This window comes from Juglans regia, chromosome 10, assembly GCF_001411555.2.
Source record: "Juglans regia cultivar Chandler chromosome 10, Walnut 2.0, whole genome shotgun sequence".
Lineage (NCBI taxonomy): Eukaryota > Viridiplantae > Streptophyta > Magnoliopsida > Fagales > Juglandaceae > Juglans > Juglans regia.
The window spans coordinates 11,758,824-11,775,375 of NC_049910.1; positions in this window are offsets into that span (position 1 = coordinate 11,758,824).

Genomic DNA, 16,552 nt, shown 5'->3' on the forward strand with positions numbered 1-16,552 from the left:
GCTGTGTAGGACAGATACATATTACTGAGAAAATGATTTTGGATGATTTGGAGGCTAATCCTGAAAAATATTGTTGTGTTTAAAATAATGTTAGATCTTTAAAAGATATTTTTCCTGTATTTAGTCCAGATTTAAAGGATCTTTAAAGGATCTTCTGGTTTATTTATTTTTGTTCATCTGGTTTATGTCAATAACAGTAGACATGTTTGGACTGTTTATTCATTTTGGATTATATTATCCACAGAATGTTTCATGAACTTTCAGCTTGTGGGGTCACCAACGTTCATTCGAAAACCCGACCCGACCCGACCTGTACAATACGGGTAAGATCGGTTTGGCGAGCAAATAATATCAGGTCGGATCGGATCAAGTCCAGACCCGGTTGGATGGCATCAGGTTGCAGCCCTACACTCCAATATGAGTTGTACACCGAAAAAGAATAATAAAAGAGTGTAAGATATCATTATCCGTTTTCTAACCTAAAAACAAATAAAAAGGCTATAAAAGTAAAATTTAAAAAGAAATATATATATATATATATATTTTTGAATTATCCTGAGCATTTTAGAAATAAATATCTCAACCCACTTTTCGAAAATCAAAAAGTCAGAAGGACAAAACTGTCATTCAGGGAGACACCACAATTAGGCGGGGTCAACAGGAATGGGTCCCACACGGACCTGGCGATTCTCGAGACCATCCCACTGACAGAACCAAAACCCCCCTACCCTGCCTGCTTCCTCAGTCCCCTTCTCCAATCTCCAGAAGACCGAGTCAACTCATCGACTCACTCACTCTGCCACCGTTCGAGCTTTGTCCTGAACACTCGGTAAAAGGAAAAAGAGTTCCCACCCACGGGACGATTTATTTCATTATTCTAAAAATATTGAAAATATATCATTATCTTTTTATAGTAATTTATAGTAACAGAAACATTTTTAAGTATCTAAATTTTAGGTAGATTTATTATTAAATTTTAATATTTTTTTCTTTAAATTTTAGATTTATTTAAAAAAAACAAATACGGCAAAACTTACTTACTCTAAAATTGCATTTATCTCTTTTTTTTTTTTTTTTTTTTTAGATCAGAGACTCAGAGTACAACAAAATAATGCACTTAAAATGGTATGTTTTTGGTTGTTTAGGTTGAAGTTAAGTCTCATTTGACTTTAGGAAAATGCTAATGCCCTGTTGGGCTCCCGCTGAGAGGTCCCGTTAGGCTTTAGTATTTTTTTTATATGTATATTTTTTAGTTTTTTTTTTTATATAGATATTTTTAATAATTTTAAATATTTTTAAAAAATAAAATAAAAATTATAATATTATTAAAAATATTTCCTTAATCACGAAATAGAATAAAAATTATTTTTTATTTTACTTCGTGATTAAAAAAATATTTTTTAAAGATTTTTTTTTTTACTTTTTGATTAAGAAAGTATTTTTTTAATACTTTTTTTTTAAGAAAGTATTTTTTAATAATATTTTAAATTTATTTTATTTTTTTAAAATATTTAATAATTTTTTATTTTACTTCATGATTAAGAAAATATTTTTTAATATATATATTTTTTTAGATTAAGAAAGTATTTTTTTAATAATATTTTTAATTTAATTTATTTTTTTAAAATATTTTAAAATATTAAAAAATTTATATAAAAAATAATTTAAATAAAACACATATAAAATAATACTACGTTCCAGCGGAGCCCCCGCGGGGCTGTAGCATGATCCTTAACTTTATCCACTCGTAGTAAGTTTTTTGAGGTGGAATTCTGAAAACCAAGTTATATGTATTATGTTAGAACCTCCCTTTAAAAGGATAAATATGTTGACCTTTGACTCTTTGAAAAAGAAAGGACACCTTCCCCGATAAAGCAAAGAGCTTCGTGGCCTCTATGACCATAGGGTTTGGCCCATCCTCTATAGTATTTTGCCTAAGAAGACTGATGAAGTTATAAAGACATTATATAGAAATTTTATAAAGGGAAATGCTATGCATCAGCCCCACATCAGCATACACTTCACATCACTTTTTTTTTTTTTTACACTCAATAGGTTGAGTGTGTGCTGGTGTGGGGCTAATGCAAATATTTTTCCTTTTATAAATTGACTTTATTTACATGTTCCGTTAGGTTTATTTTATAATAAAAATAAATTTGATATCAAATTATATTAATTTATAAGATTATTTTTCTGTAATTATTTTGTAATTATAATATTTTTTTTTAAAATATTATAGACACAAAAAAATCTCACAAAAAGATATCTCATATATTAATATGTCAAGTCTCTAATTTTTTTTTTTTCCTCCTCTCCCTGTGCACGCCACCCCTGCTCTCTCCTTGTGCACTCTCTCCATGCCAGTTGTGGTGGTTAGGGACCACCTTAGGGTGAGTAAAAGATGTTGACGGTCCAAGTACCATCCCCGGCATTGAGCTCACTGCACCACGTGCACATTGGTGCACATTTTGCGCACTATGTGCGTGGTCGACAGCCGTCGTTAGCTGGTCGGGGTGGTCGGAATCCACCCTTAAGTCGACAAAAGTTTCTGGAGGTCCAAGTAGCAATCGCTGGAGGGGATACGAAACTCATGGCAGTGTCGTGAGCTTGTCATGCACATTGGTGTATGGCTTGGGTGGTCAACGGTCGCAGTTCGTTGTCTGTGGTGGTCGGGAACCACTTTGAGAGGCAGACAATGCCAACGAGGAGGGAAGGGAGGAGAAAGAAATAATGAAAGTGGAAGGAAGAGGAGAGAGAGAGAGGAGACGTGATACCACATACGTATGTGAGATCCCTTTATATCTCTAACAACCCCCTCTCTCTTGCCTAATATGAAAGAAAGGGAATTGTGAGTCATGATATGGCTTAATATAAAAGAAACGATATTTCCTTCTTGTCCTTTGTGAAGGGTAGGCAGCCCTGGTCTGGATCCGGAATTCTAATTGGGATTGCATGTCCTTACTGCGAGTTTAAAAAAAAAATCAAAAAAAAAAAAACCAAAAAAAAACATAGATTCACAAAAATCTAAACAAAAATAGATAATAACCATAAAAAACCAAATCAGAGCCCTCAGTAGAAATAAAACAAAACCGCCAAAAAAATAAATGAATAAATCTTGGCCGCTAATGTTGTCATTAATGTGGCAGCAATAGGGTGGATTTTTTTTTTTTTTTTATCATATCTACGTGCCTACTTAAAACTTATTTTAAATGGAATTCATCCACCAGCACACCTGATATGTAAATGAATCAGTCAATTCAATAGTCGACTCGATATTTATTCAGTTAAATTGAAATCAAACTTAGCTAGTAAAAGAAAAAAATTTGTTTAAAAAAATAGATATCCATTCGATTAGTAAATGACACATATTTGCCTAAACATAGCATAGCATCTTGTGTCTATATATAGATTATAACTCATTGTTATATTTTATAATTTGTACAATAATTAATTGATAATATTTAATAATTTTATATATTAGTATATAATAAATATATATAAAATGTTGATATATACTATCATACTACATAAATGTATATATTAGTAATTTATATAGGTATATAATATATTATTATTATAGATAAACATCAACTATTTACATATTAATTATTTATAAATTTTTATAGTTTTCTAATTGAATAAAAGTTCTACTTGCATGGTAGTTTCAGATTAATTTATTAATATTTATAAATTATTTATTATTTTTTTATTACTATTTATAGATAATTTGAGATTATTTCAACGTCCAACTGTAGCCTTACAATATTTACTATCATTGGTGAAAAGTTTTTAGGTTGCATTAAATAAACAATAAATAAGGTAGGCTCACTTCACTTGTATATTTCTCTCGTATTTAAAGCCCTTGAGTTTGAACAAAAAGTTAGGATAACATTTATTATACCACTCCCGTTCCATTTGGACTTGTTTGATTTTACAATGATCTCAATTCGTTTTATTTTAATATTTTAATATTATTAAAATATAAAAAAAAATTTTAATTTTTAATTTTTAACTTTTTAATATGATCATTTTAACTTTTTTAAACTTTCAATAAAATATAAAAAATAATTTAATTTTTTTAAATTTTAAAATAAAAATAATATTTAAAGATTATATTCGAACGATATTTTAATTTTATAATATTTTTATTCAATTTTTTTCTATTTTCCATCCCAAGTTCATAAAATATCTTAATTCAAATTATTTCACTACTACTCAAAAACTATTTAACTATTATTTACAAATTTTTAATTTTATTCTGTAACCAAACAAAGCCTGTAGTCGAAGTACAAATTTTTCCGTACAATCACTTACTATAAAATTGGTAACAACAGGTACTTAAACTACTCTGAAAAATGAGATCGAAAGGATATTGGCTAATGAATTATAAACATAGAGATTGATACATAGATAATTATTTTTAACTTTATTTAAAATGAAGGGTAGTTATCTTAAATTAAAATTATTTTTAATAAAATAAAATGATAATATCTTTTTATTATTATATTATTTATTCTTTTAAAAATAATATTTACAGTCATAAAATATGTAACAATCAGTAATCTTTTTGAAAAATTAAATAAATATAAAACTTATATGAAAAAATTAAATTTTTTAATAATAAATCTTATTTTTTTAAAATATAATCTAAAAACTTATATAATTTAAAACTGTATATAATATTACTTTTTAAGATAAATATGAGGAGCTACTTAGTATCTTTTTTTACTTAATTATTACAGAATTATTTTTAAATAAGTTTATAATTTTTCTTAAAATATTTAAAAGTACTTAAAAAATATTTAGAAAAAAACTTTGCACTCATCGATACAAAAATTCTACTGCCCACATCTAGATGACCCGCGTTATGACACTTCAGCACTTGTCAGCCACAAGAAATCACTCTGATGGAGACCCAATAGTCTTACCGGGATCAGCAGGTCATCCGGTAAAAGCAACCGACCGGCTGGGACCAATAGCAACGATCCTCAAATAATCATAGGAGATATTTGTATAAATAATTTAAAAAAATATTATTATTTTATATAAATATCCAAGTATTAATATTATGAAAAAGAAAATAATATTGTATTTCATGATTTAGTCTGACCGTTTATATATTTATTATTATTATTATTATTATTTATTTAATAATTAAATAAGTTACTATTAGTATATTGATATATTTTTTAAAAATATTTAAAAAATATATAAAAAAAATTAATTTGCTTAATCGTTAAAAATTAATTTGCTTAATCGTTAATCTTTCTAATAAAGAAAAAAAAATCAAAAAACCAAAAGGACAGACAAACGGCCTTCTCTGACCGGACTCGGTATTTTGTTGCTGGAGGGGGGCCATACACATTATGCCAACCGACAGCCGGATGATGCCCTTGGCCGGCTACAGCCCAATGGATGGCTCACACCTGTCGTATTTATTTTTTAATTTTTCGGTTTAATTTAGAATTTAAAACGTTGAAGAAAAGAAAGAACAACCTTTTTGAGTGGTCGGTGGGTGTTCTTTTTCTTTTTTTCTTTTTTCTTTTTTCTTTTTCTTTTTCTTTCCTTCGTTACCCGCAACCCAAGGCGTAGGGTACGGTAAGATATATATAAGAGCGTGCGTCCCCAGCAACACCTGGTTTTGTACGTACTGGCAAGTATTTATTTACCTTGGCATGCTGATAGGAAGAACCTTGCGTTCATTTCTAATTGTAAAAAAATGTTTACTTCAAACAAATAATTTTAAATTTGAATCAGAATATTCTTTTTTAATTTTTAGTTTATTTATTGGCTTAAATTCGGATATTGATAAACTAGAAGTGTTTTTAGATGATATGTGGTGAGTTTGGTTATCAAACTCATCTCAACTCATCATTACAACTTTTTCAAATTTTAATACAAAATATAATAAACAATTCAACTTTTTTAAAATTTAAAATAATAATAATATTAAAAAATAATATTCTAACAATATTTTATCATTTCAACTCAACTCAACTCAACTCATTTCAACATCCAAACACAACCGTAATATTTAAGGCAGACTATTTTAAGCTTTATTTGGATTTTTGAATCACTAGAGCAGGTTTGAAGGGTGAGATAAGAATTTTATATTTTATTTTAGTGTTTAAAATATTATATTTTAGTATTATTATTGTTTTAAGATTTGAAAAAATTGAATTGAGATTTAAAAAAATTAAATTGTTTATTATATTTTGTATGAGAATTTAAAAAAGATGTAATGATGAAATGAGAATTTTGTGTCTCATCTCACCTCCAAACTTGTCCTAAATATCACTCAACTCAAAATTTTTTTATACATAAGATCTATAATTTTTTTTAACTTAACACATTTTAACACGTAGGACTCACAACTTTTTTCAACTATTTATAAATACATTTTAACTCATTTTAACATCTAAATACATTTATACTCATTTTAGATGGGGCCCTTAAAATTCATTTTATCATTTTAACTCAATACTATTCATAAAATTATAATTCAACTCAATTCAATATTTAAATGCAATGATAGAGATAGGATTTCGGGTCAAGCAAAGAGACAAGGATTTGGATCACTCCAAACGAAGGATAATCCTTAATTAACCTGTCTATTGCAATATCCAAAAGCTGAAAGAACTTGCACATAATTTTTTGATAAAGTTAGAAAGACAAAAATTAACCATTAGAGCCTATAAGATAGACTGAAGAGGTGTTTTGTTTTGGTATTCGGGACTTGAGCAAGATGGATACAGCAGTATTCATAAAATTTGCCTGAAAGTTTATACATGAAGATTGTACATGGTCGGAACTTTTCCGTGAGAAATAATTAAACAAGTCTCACTGATAATTTCTTCTATCTCCCACTCGGCATGACTCTAGTTTTTGGAAGTCCATTAATTCCAGAGGTCTTGAGAGGCTAATTCCAAAGGGCAATATTGTTTCCTTTTGGTTTGATAACTGGACTCATATAGGCATTTTTGCAGAGAAAGTGACTCATCATGTGCAACATCAACAGCCGAAAGTGAAGGAGGTCTGGGAGGGCAATAGGTGGAATTCAAACTTGCTCAAGGAACCATATATGGTTGAGGAAAGGGAGGGACAAGCCGATTTGGCTTGCTTCGAGATCAAGTGTCTTTACCACCAAGGCCTTTTTGGTCTTCCATTCATGGCCATGGTGAAAATGTAGGTTGGGCTAAATGGGTTTGGCACAAAGCCATTCCGAGTAGAACTTGGATTTTCATGTGGAGAGCTTTCGGAATAGCTTGCCTGTTGATACTAACTTCCAGAAGCTTAATATTCGCTCTGTCAGTAGAGTCCTACTGCAATTCAAACTCATTTCAGATTTGTTTCGTTAGTAGAGTCTTAATACAATCAAAACTCCTCTCATGTCATTTATGGTTTGGATTCGATTGGATAGGGGACTGGAGGATTTTCGGCTTGGAGATATTGGAGAGTATATTTTGTGTACTTGAGTGTTGAGAATTTTCTAGTTATTTTTCTCCTTCATCGAGTGTGTTCCATGTTGAAGATTGACTGATCATGATTTAGAAACTGGAGTTCCTAGAGAAAAATTAATATTTAAAGATCGTCAGAAGTTCTGACTGCTACTGCGATAGAGGCAAACATGTCGTTTGTCGTGTCAAGTAAGAGAGTCAATTGGCCAAGATTCGTGTCATGCGATTTATTTACTTTATGTTATTGCTTTATTATTAAATAATTACATGGTTGATGATTAATCAATTTGTTGAGTGAATTGGTAGAATGTTGGATTACAATACAAGGATATTTTAGTAATTTCAATTGGCATCAAAGCGTTGTTCACTGATTTGAGTGTAATCCGTGCCCCTATAGATAATGTTGTCATCATTGACAGCCCTGCTACATTTTTATGGAAAAAACTATGCATATTGGAAAGTTCGTATGAGGGCTTTCCTCAAGTCGTTGGATGAGCATGCGTGGTATGCAGTTGAGCGATGATGGACTAAACTCGAAACAACTATTGATGTTTGGACAAGAGATGAGATTAACAACTATAACTGGAATAACAAAAGACTTAATGCTATCTTCATGACTGTATCTCCTGAAGAATTTAAAAGAATCTGCATGTGTGACGTGGCTAAAGAAACATGAGATATCTTGGCGGTCACACATGAAGGGACAAGAATTGTAAAAAATTCAAAATTACAATTGCTAACCTCAAAATTTGAAGAGATTAAAATGCTGGAAGATGAAAGTTTTAATGATTTTTATGCTAAACTTAACGACATTGTAAATTCTAGGTTTAATCTCAGCGATAAGGTGGAAGACTCAAGAGTTGTGAGTAAGATTTTAAGATCATTGCTTGAAAATTCTTGCCCAAAAGCGATTGTTATTGAGGAAAACAAGGATTTGGATGCGATGAAGGTTGAAGAACTAGTTAGTTCTTTGCAAACATATGAGTTATCACTTCCTCAAACAAGAAAAGGTAAATCTATTGCTTTAAAAATTGTAAAAGAAGATCGAGAAGATTTTTCTGATGAAGAAAATCTGAACGATGAGGATATAATTCTCATTGTAAGGAAATTCAAAAAGTTATTGTTTAACAAGAAATGTAATGGAAAGAAAAAACGAGGTAAGGAATTTCCTACAAAAATGAATGATTCTGAAAAATGGAAGAAAGAGAAATCTGAAAAAATAAAATAAAATAAATTGTCATGAATGTTCAGGATATGGTCACATAAGAATTGAATGCCCAAACTTTAAGAAAAATAAAGAAAAAACACTGAATGTCACACTTAGTGACAGTTTAGAATCTGAAGCTTCTAGTTCATCACCTGATGATGAAAATTCTTTTGTTACTTTTTCCCCTGTTATTGGTGATTTTCCTAAATTTATGCTAACAAAATCTGGTAGTGAATATGATGACAGTGACTCGGTTATAACTTTTGTTGATATTGACCATGAGCTGAGTATACAGGATGCTTATAATGACTTTTGTGAAGAAGTGGTCAACCTGAACAAACTAAACAAGAAGCTGTACAACAAACTTACTGTTGTGGAGAATGAAAAGAAAAATATGTCGAAGGCACTAAAAATTTCTAAAGTTGATATATCAAGGTTGAATACTCAAAAGGTTGCACTTGAAAAGGAACTAAAAAATTGTCAAGAGTACAAGCAAAAATCTGCAACTCAGAAATTGGATGAGAGATTAAGCATTCAAAAGTTCACATGTGATTGTACTAGTTTGGGGTACACAACATCCCAAGGCAAAGAATCTATAGCCTCATCATCTGTTACCACTACCTCTAAAGGTGTTGTCTTTGTTAAAGGAAGTCAAGATGTGGATGCTTCAAATAGAGCAGCGTCAAAGTCAAATCACTCTAAAAACTTTTCATGAAAGATCAACCTAAGAAGTTGAATATAAGTAAGGTTGAAGGTAAGTTTGTTCCTACTTGTCTTCATTGTGGTATTTCTGGCCATATAAGACCATATTGTTTTAACTTGAGTAAAATATAGAAAAATGAAAGAGAAAGAAAATCAAAAAGGAAGGGAAAGAATCTAGAAAATAAGGTTGAAGAGTTGATTCGTCATATGGTTACGTTTTGGTAGTGAGAATACCTGAGAAGTGTTGAGAATGTTTGCGAATAGTTATGAGTAGAGATTTGAGTGAGTTTGTGGGTCCCATTGAGAGTATTTAGAGTTGTTTGGATGTATGAAGTATGTTAAGTTGTTGACTTTTGAACATGTAATTTAAAAAAGTGTGGGTCTCATCAATGATTGATTTTATTGGTAATGATGATGAAATAATGATTTTATTTATATATTATAGTGATAAATATAATGACATAATAAATAATCCCCAAGACAAATTCAAACATCGAAATTTGATTTAAAAAATGCAAACATTTCCGGTAACATATTGAAATTAAAAATTTGTATATTATTACAAATTATAAATTCATGATTTCCGGTAAGAAATTATTACAAATAAAATGCTTTCCGATAACGTATTGAAATACAAATTTTGAATAACGTATTGAAAATTAAAAATTCATAATGCATTGAAATACAAATTTTATATATAACGTATTAAATCAAAATTATTTGAATGGACGACAGGGGCAATAACGTATTCAAAATTATTATGCATTTCATAATTTGTTTTGTATTAGAGAAAATTATTTAAATAAAAATTTGTAAAAAATAAAAACAGCAGCTATATATTATGATATGTTTCCAGTGCACTATTTCGGAATTTTTGTTTCACTTCGAAACTTATGAGTATTAAACCCTTTCGAAATTGTAATAAAAATTAGAATTAATTGATACAAGCGAAAATCCAAAACATACAAAACATAAGAAATTCCAAAACTTGTTCCACACGTACAAAAAAAATATATATATACAATACAATAAAATGTAAGCAAATATCAATGGGCCTCCCTATGTGCCCACATATTTATTGCGATAGAGTCCTTGGTTCCAGCCATGGCTTGTGCTGAGGCCAATATTTTGAATACCGTACCGGACGTCGTACCGGTCAAGGCACTTGAACAAAATATTTCGATACCGGTACCGTTTCGAGATAGCGTTTCGGGATAATATTTCGGGATAGTCGATATATAAATAAATTATATTCCAAAATAATAATCTATATATAAATAAATTATATATAAATACATATATATATAAATTATAAATAGTCTAGTCTGAATTGAGGGTTAAAAAATAAGTTTGTAGTTTGAAAAAATGAAAAACAAAACACTGGCCGAAATATCGGCCGATACAGGCCCAAATTAAGACCGGTACGTCCGGTATCGGCCTGTATTTTGGCTGGTACGAAACAGATATAGTACCTGTACTGGCCTTTCGGCCGGTACGAAATTCACAACACTGGCTAAGGCAGATGACATGTCAGGCATATGCAATAGATTTTTCGAGTTATCCTCAACAGTCTGTCCTTCATAAAGATTCGGATTGGTAAATTTATGTCATATCTTATCATTCAGTGTAATAGATTGAATAGTGTTATGCATGACACAACATGCAATGACAATATATCGTTGTCGTGTCACCCTATATGAGTTCATTGATTTCAAGATTTGAAAACCTTTTTTTAGCACATTGAATATGCTCAATCACATTCCGGAGGGAAGAATGTCGATAATTAAAATAATCTTGATATACAGAGAATAAGTTATTGCTATGGCGGTCAGACCTATGATACCGCACCCTCGGGTATGGGGGCATAAATCCAAGTGTGCACAAAAAGGCAGAATCAATCAAGTAATAATAACCTGGAAATGAAATAACAAAAAAATAATGTGGGATTCAAACATTACATCAGGACCAAATCCCGTACGAAATAAATTAATGAAAAACAATTCTTACCCTCAGGAGGCAATGAGAAATTGATTCCTGGACGACTCAATGCATCCATAAATAGGAGAGCATCATGGGCAGTGCCTTCCAAACCAGGGTATATGAACGTGAATTTCATGTCGAAAGCACAGGCTGCCAGCACAGTTTGACTAACTTGTTGATGCCGAGATAGATACGCGTTAGTTGCCTCCGCGGGCACACATGCGTCAATATAAGTCGTGTCAATTGCACCATAACATTTTTGCAATCATATATTGTAAAATTGTGAGTTTTCCAAATTTTAATAAAATAAGACCGACCACACATCCCTAATTTTCAACCACATTTCATTTTCTATAAACCAGGGTAAAAAATTTTTACTTTACCTCGAACCGTGGATAATGTCTTGAATTGCCTTTAATATAAGGTGCCACCCCAGCAGTATGTGTAGGTGCAATCACATCAGGAGAAAGATTACATAGGGCAAGCATCACTGCATAGACATGCCGATTAACCGTTTCACTAGAGTGTTGACACCGGTCCCATGTGATTCGTTGAACGTGGGCATGTCCGACTGTGTATGCAAACATTGTCAAAGCTTCCTCCACATAAACATCTCTTGTCGATTCCATATATTCATTCGCCCGCAATGTATTGCATAACGCTTCAAATGCATATATTTCTATCTGAAACAAGTTCCAACAGTTATTTGGATGTCCATTGAGAATTGCAACTATATAGTCTCGTCTGCATAAGCCGATATTATGTTCTGGCATTCGCTCAAACACTGGCAGTGCGCTTTCCTCTGCAGCTGCTATTGTAAGCATGGTCATGTTATCCCACATCGATACATCACGCATCCTCCAAAGTAGGTATTCATCCCACGTTGGAGGCTGGTTACTACTAGATATATCACGCCTCTTCCAAGTTTTGTAATCATCCCACCCTGGAGGTTGGTTACCACTCGATCCAGCTTTGGCAGTGTTGTGTGCCTCTACCTGCGGCTCATCATTTGACACACTTCCAACATCCATTTTGTGGTGTGAAAAATCATTATCGTCATTAACATTTTGATCAATAACAGTTTGCACGTAATAAGCTTGTCTACGAATTTTTTCGCAACATGTCAAAAAGTATAGAAAACATTTCGTATATGACATGTCTCCAATATGTCACTAAATAATCGTCTCATTTATCAATTCTAATAACTAGTAATTTTTTTTATAAGAATAACAATAAAACACTTGCCAAATAATGCAAATTAATAAAAATCACCAAATTCATAAACTGTCAATAACATGTTCATCTGATAGGTAGTCATAAAATTAAACACACAACAAGCGCAAGAAATACTAACATCGTAAACAACTCATAAAGAACATTGTCAATGAAAACAATATCTGCAATAATGAACGTAAGATCAGTTAGATAACAGAAATGCTACGTCACTCCAACTCCCAGATCCAATCAACTTTGCGGTTCGGGGGCATCATTAAGAACATATCAATCATTTTATCATTCGTAAACTGAGCTACTGTTTTGTTATATTGATTTGCAGGGAGCACTAGGGTAATCTCATCCAAAAACTTCATACAGGCTCCTAACTTGCTATATGACGCATCCGAACCAAACTCAGTCCCATTGCCTTTGCTGCGCTTTCTACTGCATTCCTCTAAGAACTTCTTATCGACCTCAGTTCTCATGGCGGTGCTGGCGGCCATAACTTCCAAACTTTTGCTAAATTCTGGGGATATGCTACCCCGAACCAGCTCCCTTCTTCGACGACGAGGTTGTCTCGTCTCCTAGCTGGCCCATTTATGCCTGGTCCATCTATGTCTATTGGCGCGTTCGTGACAGTTCCTAGTATGGGACCCCGTGCCCTCACCTCCTCCTCAAGTTAGTCCTCCTCCTCACTTGTAGGGGGTTGCTGCGTGGACGCAAAATGCCACACCCGCATGGCCACAGACTGGCCGAAAATGGTGCATAGGAGATCGTAGTCTCGACAACCATGAGTCTTGAATTTCTTCCGTTGGCTATGCACCTAACCCAATGAAAAAACTTTTATTAGACTTGTCATTCATACTGGAGAATGAGAAGAAATCAATCACAACATATAACTCAAATATATATTACAAATTATACTATAGAAAGCATTTTTTTACCTTTATTGCGTTAGCCCAATGTTCATCCATGGCAATTATTGTTTTTGTCTGTGGGTTCCAACCCATTCCTGCTTGGCCCATTAAATCTATGAACAGTAGTAGCCTCTGCCTCAGGCGAGTGATTTTTTCCCTAATTTGTGATGCATCAATTGCCTTTCTCCCAACTCGAGACAAATTTTCTACAAGTCTCAGATTATCTCGGTTGGTGATCTTCGACCCAACCAATTTTTCTTCATGGTCTCTTGGTAGAGGATGTCTACCAACATCTCCTCCAATCCATCAGTCCATAGGTCATGATCACACTGGATTTCAGACTCATCCATCGAGTGCTGGTCATTGCAAACATAAGTATGCGAGCAATCAAAAAATCTTCATTCTTGGGGTAGTAGTTTATAGTTATAAGAATGTTCATAATATTTCCTCCTTGTGTAATAATCATAAATATGGTTTCACTAATATATTTACATACAATTGTTATTCATATGTTATGAACCTACTAGGTAGAACTTACCATTCAAAACAAGCTTACAAGGGAAGGGTGCCTAAGGGCTTATAAACCATCAACCAATCTCATACTTAGTCGATGTGAGATCGTAACAACTGACACGCTTTGCAGCCGACGTCCACAGCAGTCCCGGCGCTCACACGAGCTGCCTGTGCGCTAAGTCTTTTCCTAACTCAGGGCAAACGCAGTCATGCCAACATCACCCCATGTGCCGCACAATTGCAATTGTCGCAATATGGCCTTAGACGTGGGGTGGTTCTGATACCATTTGTTATGAACCCACTAGATAAAACTCACATTTGAAAATTAGCTTACAAGGAAAAGGTGTCTAGGACTTATAAATCATCAACCAATCTCATACTTAGTCGATGTGGGATCGTAACATCATATTTATGAACACTGTTTCACTAACATGGTACCAATATCACTTAATAGCCCAAAGAGTATGGTAAAAACCATGGGTACAATTAATAGCCCAAAAGAAAATTTGAGATAGTGTTGTGTAAAAATCATAGAAGTTTAACTAATAGCTCAATGAGCATGGAAAATAATCATGAATATTCATACCTCTCTTGAAGCACACGTGGAAGATCTCAGGTAGTATCGATATAATAGATCAACAGCAAAAAAAAGTAAGACACGAAAGAAACAATAATCTAATAAAGATGCCCTGAAGATAATGACATCCAACAACCATATGAAAAACAATATAAAACCGCAACATTGGGAGATGAATATATATATATATATATATATATATGATGATTTCAACACTACCACTAATAACACAAATCATCCAAGTAGTGTTTATGTTAGGATCTACATTTCCATCCGTACGAGAGTTATGAGGTGTACCTCAGAGTAGTCTCAAGTTTGGTGAACCAGCAAAATTTTGTCTTCATAATAAAGAAAAAAATTATGCAAAGTGGTGTAGATAAGTCAGAATTCAAAGCAATATGGGTGGTTAAAGATGATGTTGTATGTCTAGTTGCTCACACAACCTTTAAAACAATGGACAATTGTCTTTGGTACCTGGACAGCACATGCTCAAGACACATGTCTGGTGACAAGGCCTTATTCAAGAGTATTAAGTCTAATAGTGTAAGCACCGTGATTTTTGGAGATGGTAGCAAGTCCAATGTTGAAGGGAAAATGGAATATTAAAATACCTAAACTACCTACTCTTCATAATGTTTTATTTGTTATTGGTCTTAAAGCTAATTTGTTTAGCATTTGTCAATTTTGTGATAATAATCTCTCTGTCCAGTTTTTAAAATATGGGTATAATGTCTACAACTAGTCGGAGAATGGATTCTAAAGGGCAATAGAACATTAGACAATTGCTTTGGAGTCTCCTCAACATAAAATTTGAGTTGTCATAGAGTTTTATTAGATGAAACCGAACTGTGGCATTAACTACTTGGTCATATCAACTTTAGAGACTTGCCAAGAATTTCGAAAAGAGAAGCTGTTGCAGGGTTGCCTAAGTCTCTTAAAGCCAACAAATGGTTTGTGGATCATGCCAAGAGGGAAAACAAACAAGAGCTCAACACAAGAAAGTTTATGATATTCTCACCACTCGCCCACTTGAGCTACTTCACATGGATTTCATAGGTCCAACACAAACTAAAATCCTAGGAGGAAAGAAGTACATTATGGTTGTTGTGGATGATTTTTCCAGATTTACATGGATTATTCTTCTAGGAGGAAAAATCTGAAATATTTGACCTTACCAAGAATCTGTTCAACTTCAAGAGACTACAAATAGAGAATGATATTTTTATCTCTAGAATTCATAGTGATCATGGTAAAGAATTTGAGAATACTAGTTTTTCCTCTTTTTGTGATGATCAGGGCATTTATCAAGAATTTTCTACTCTTATTACTCTACAATAAAATGAAGTGATGGAAAGGAAAAATAAGGTTATTCAAGAAATGGCACGAACAATGTTGAGCAGCAAAATGATGGCTTTGTACTTCTAGGGAAAAGCTGTGAATATAGCAAGTCACATTCTAAATAGAGTTGTTCTGAGGCCTGGCACCAAACATACTCCTTATGGTTTGTGGAAGAATAAAAAAGCCACTGTCAAGTATTTTAGAGTCTTCAGCATCAAATGCTACATCTTGCGAAATCATGAAAACTCATATAAGTTTGATAGAAAGAGTGATGAATGAGTATTCCTTAGATATTCTTCAAATAATAAAGCTTATAGAGTCTACAACCTATGCACAAAAACAATCATGAAATCTGTCAATGTGGTTGTAGATGATATTTCAATCGAGACTACCGAAAGGGAACTTGAAAACTTAAAAGAGATAGTACAAGCTGCTAAAGAGGAGTCACAAGAACAAAGTGATGAGGACCACATAGAGCAAACATCTCAAAACTCACCTCCTCCACAGGACAAAGAACCTTCTTCTAGGATTACTCACAACCATCCAAAAGAAGATATTCTGGGTAAGCTAGATGAAGGTATGAGACTTAGAAAAAGAGTTCTAAATCAAGTTTATTTTTTGTGTTATTTGTCGCAGGTTGAACCCA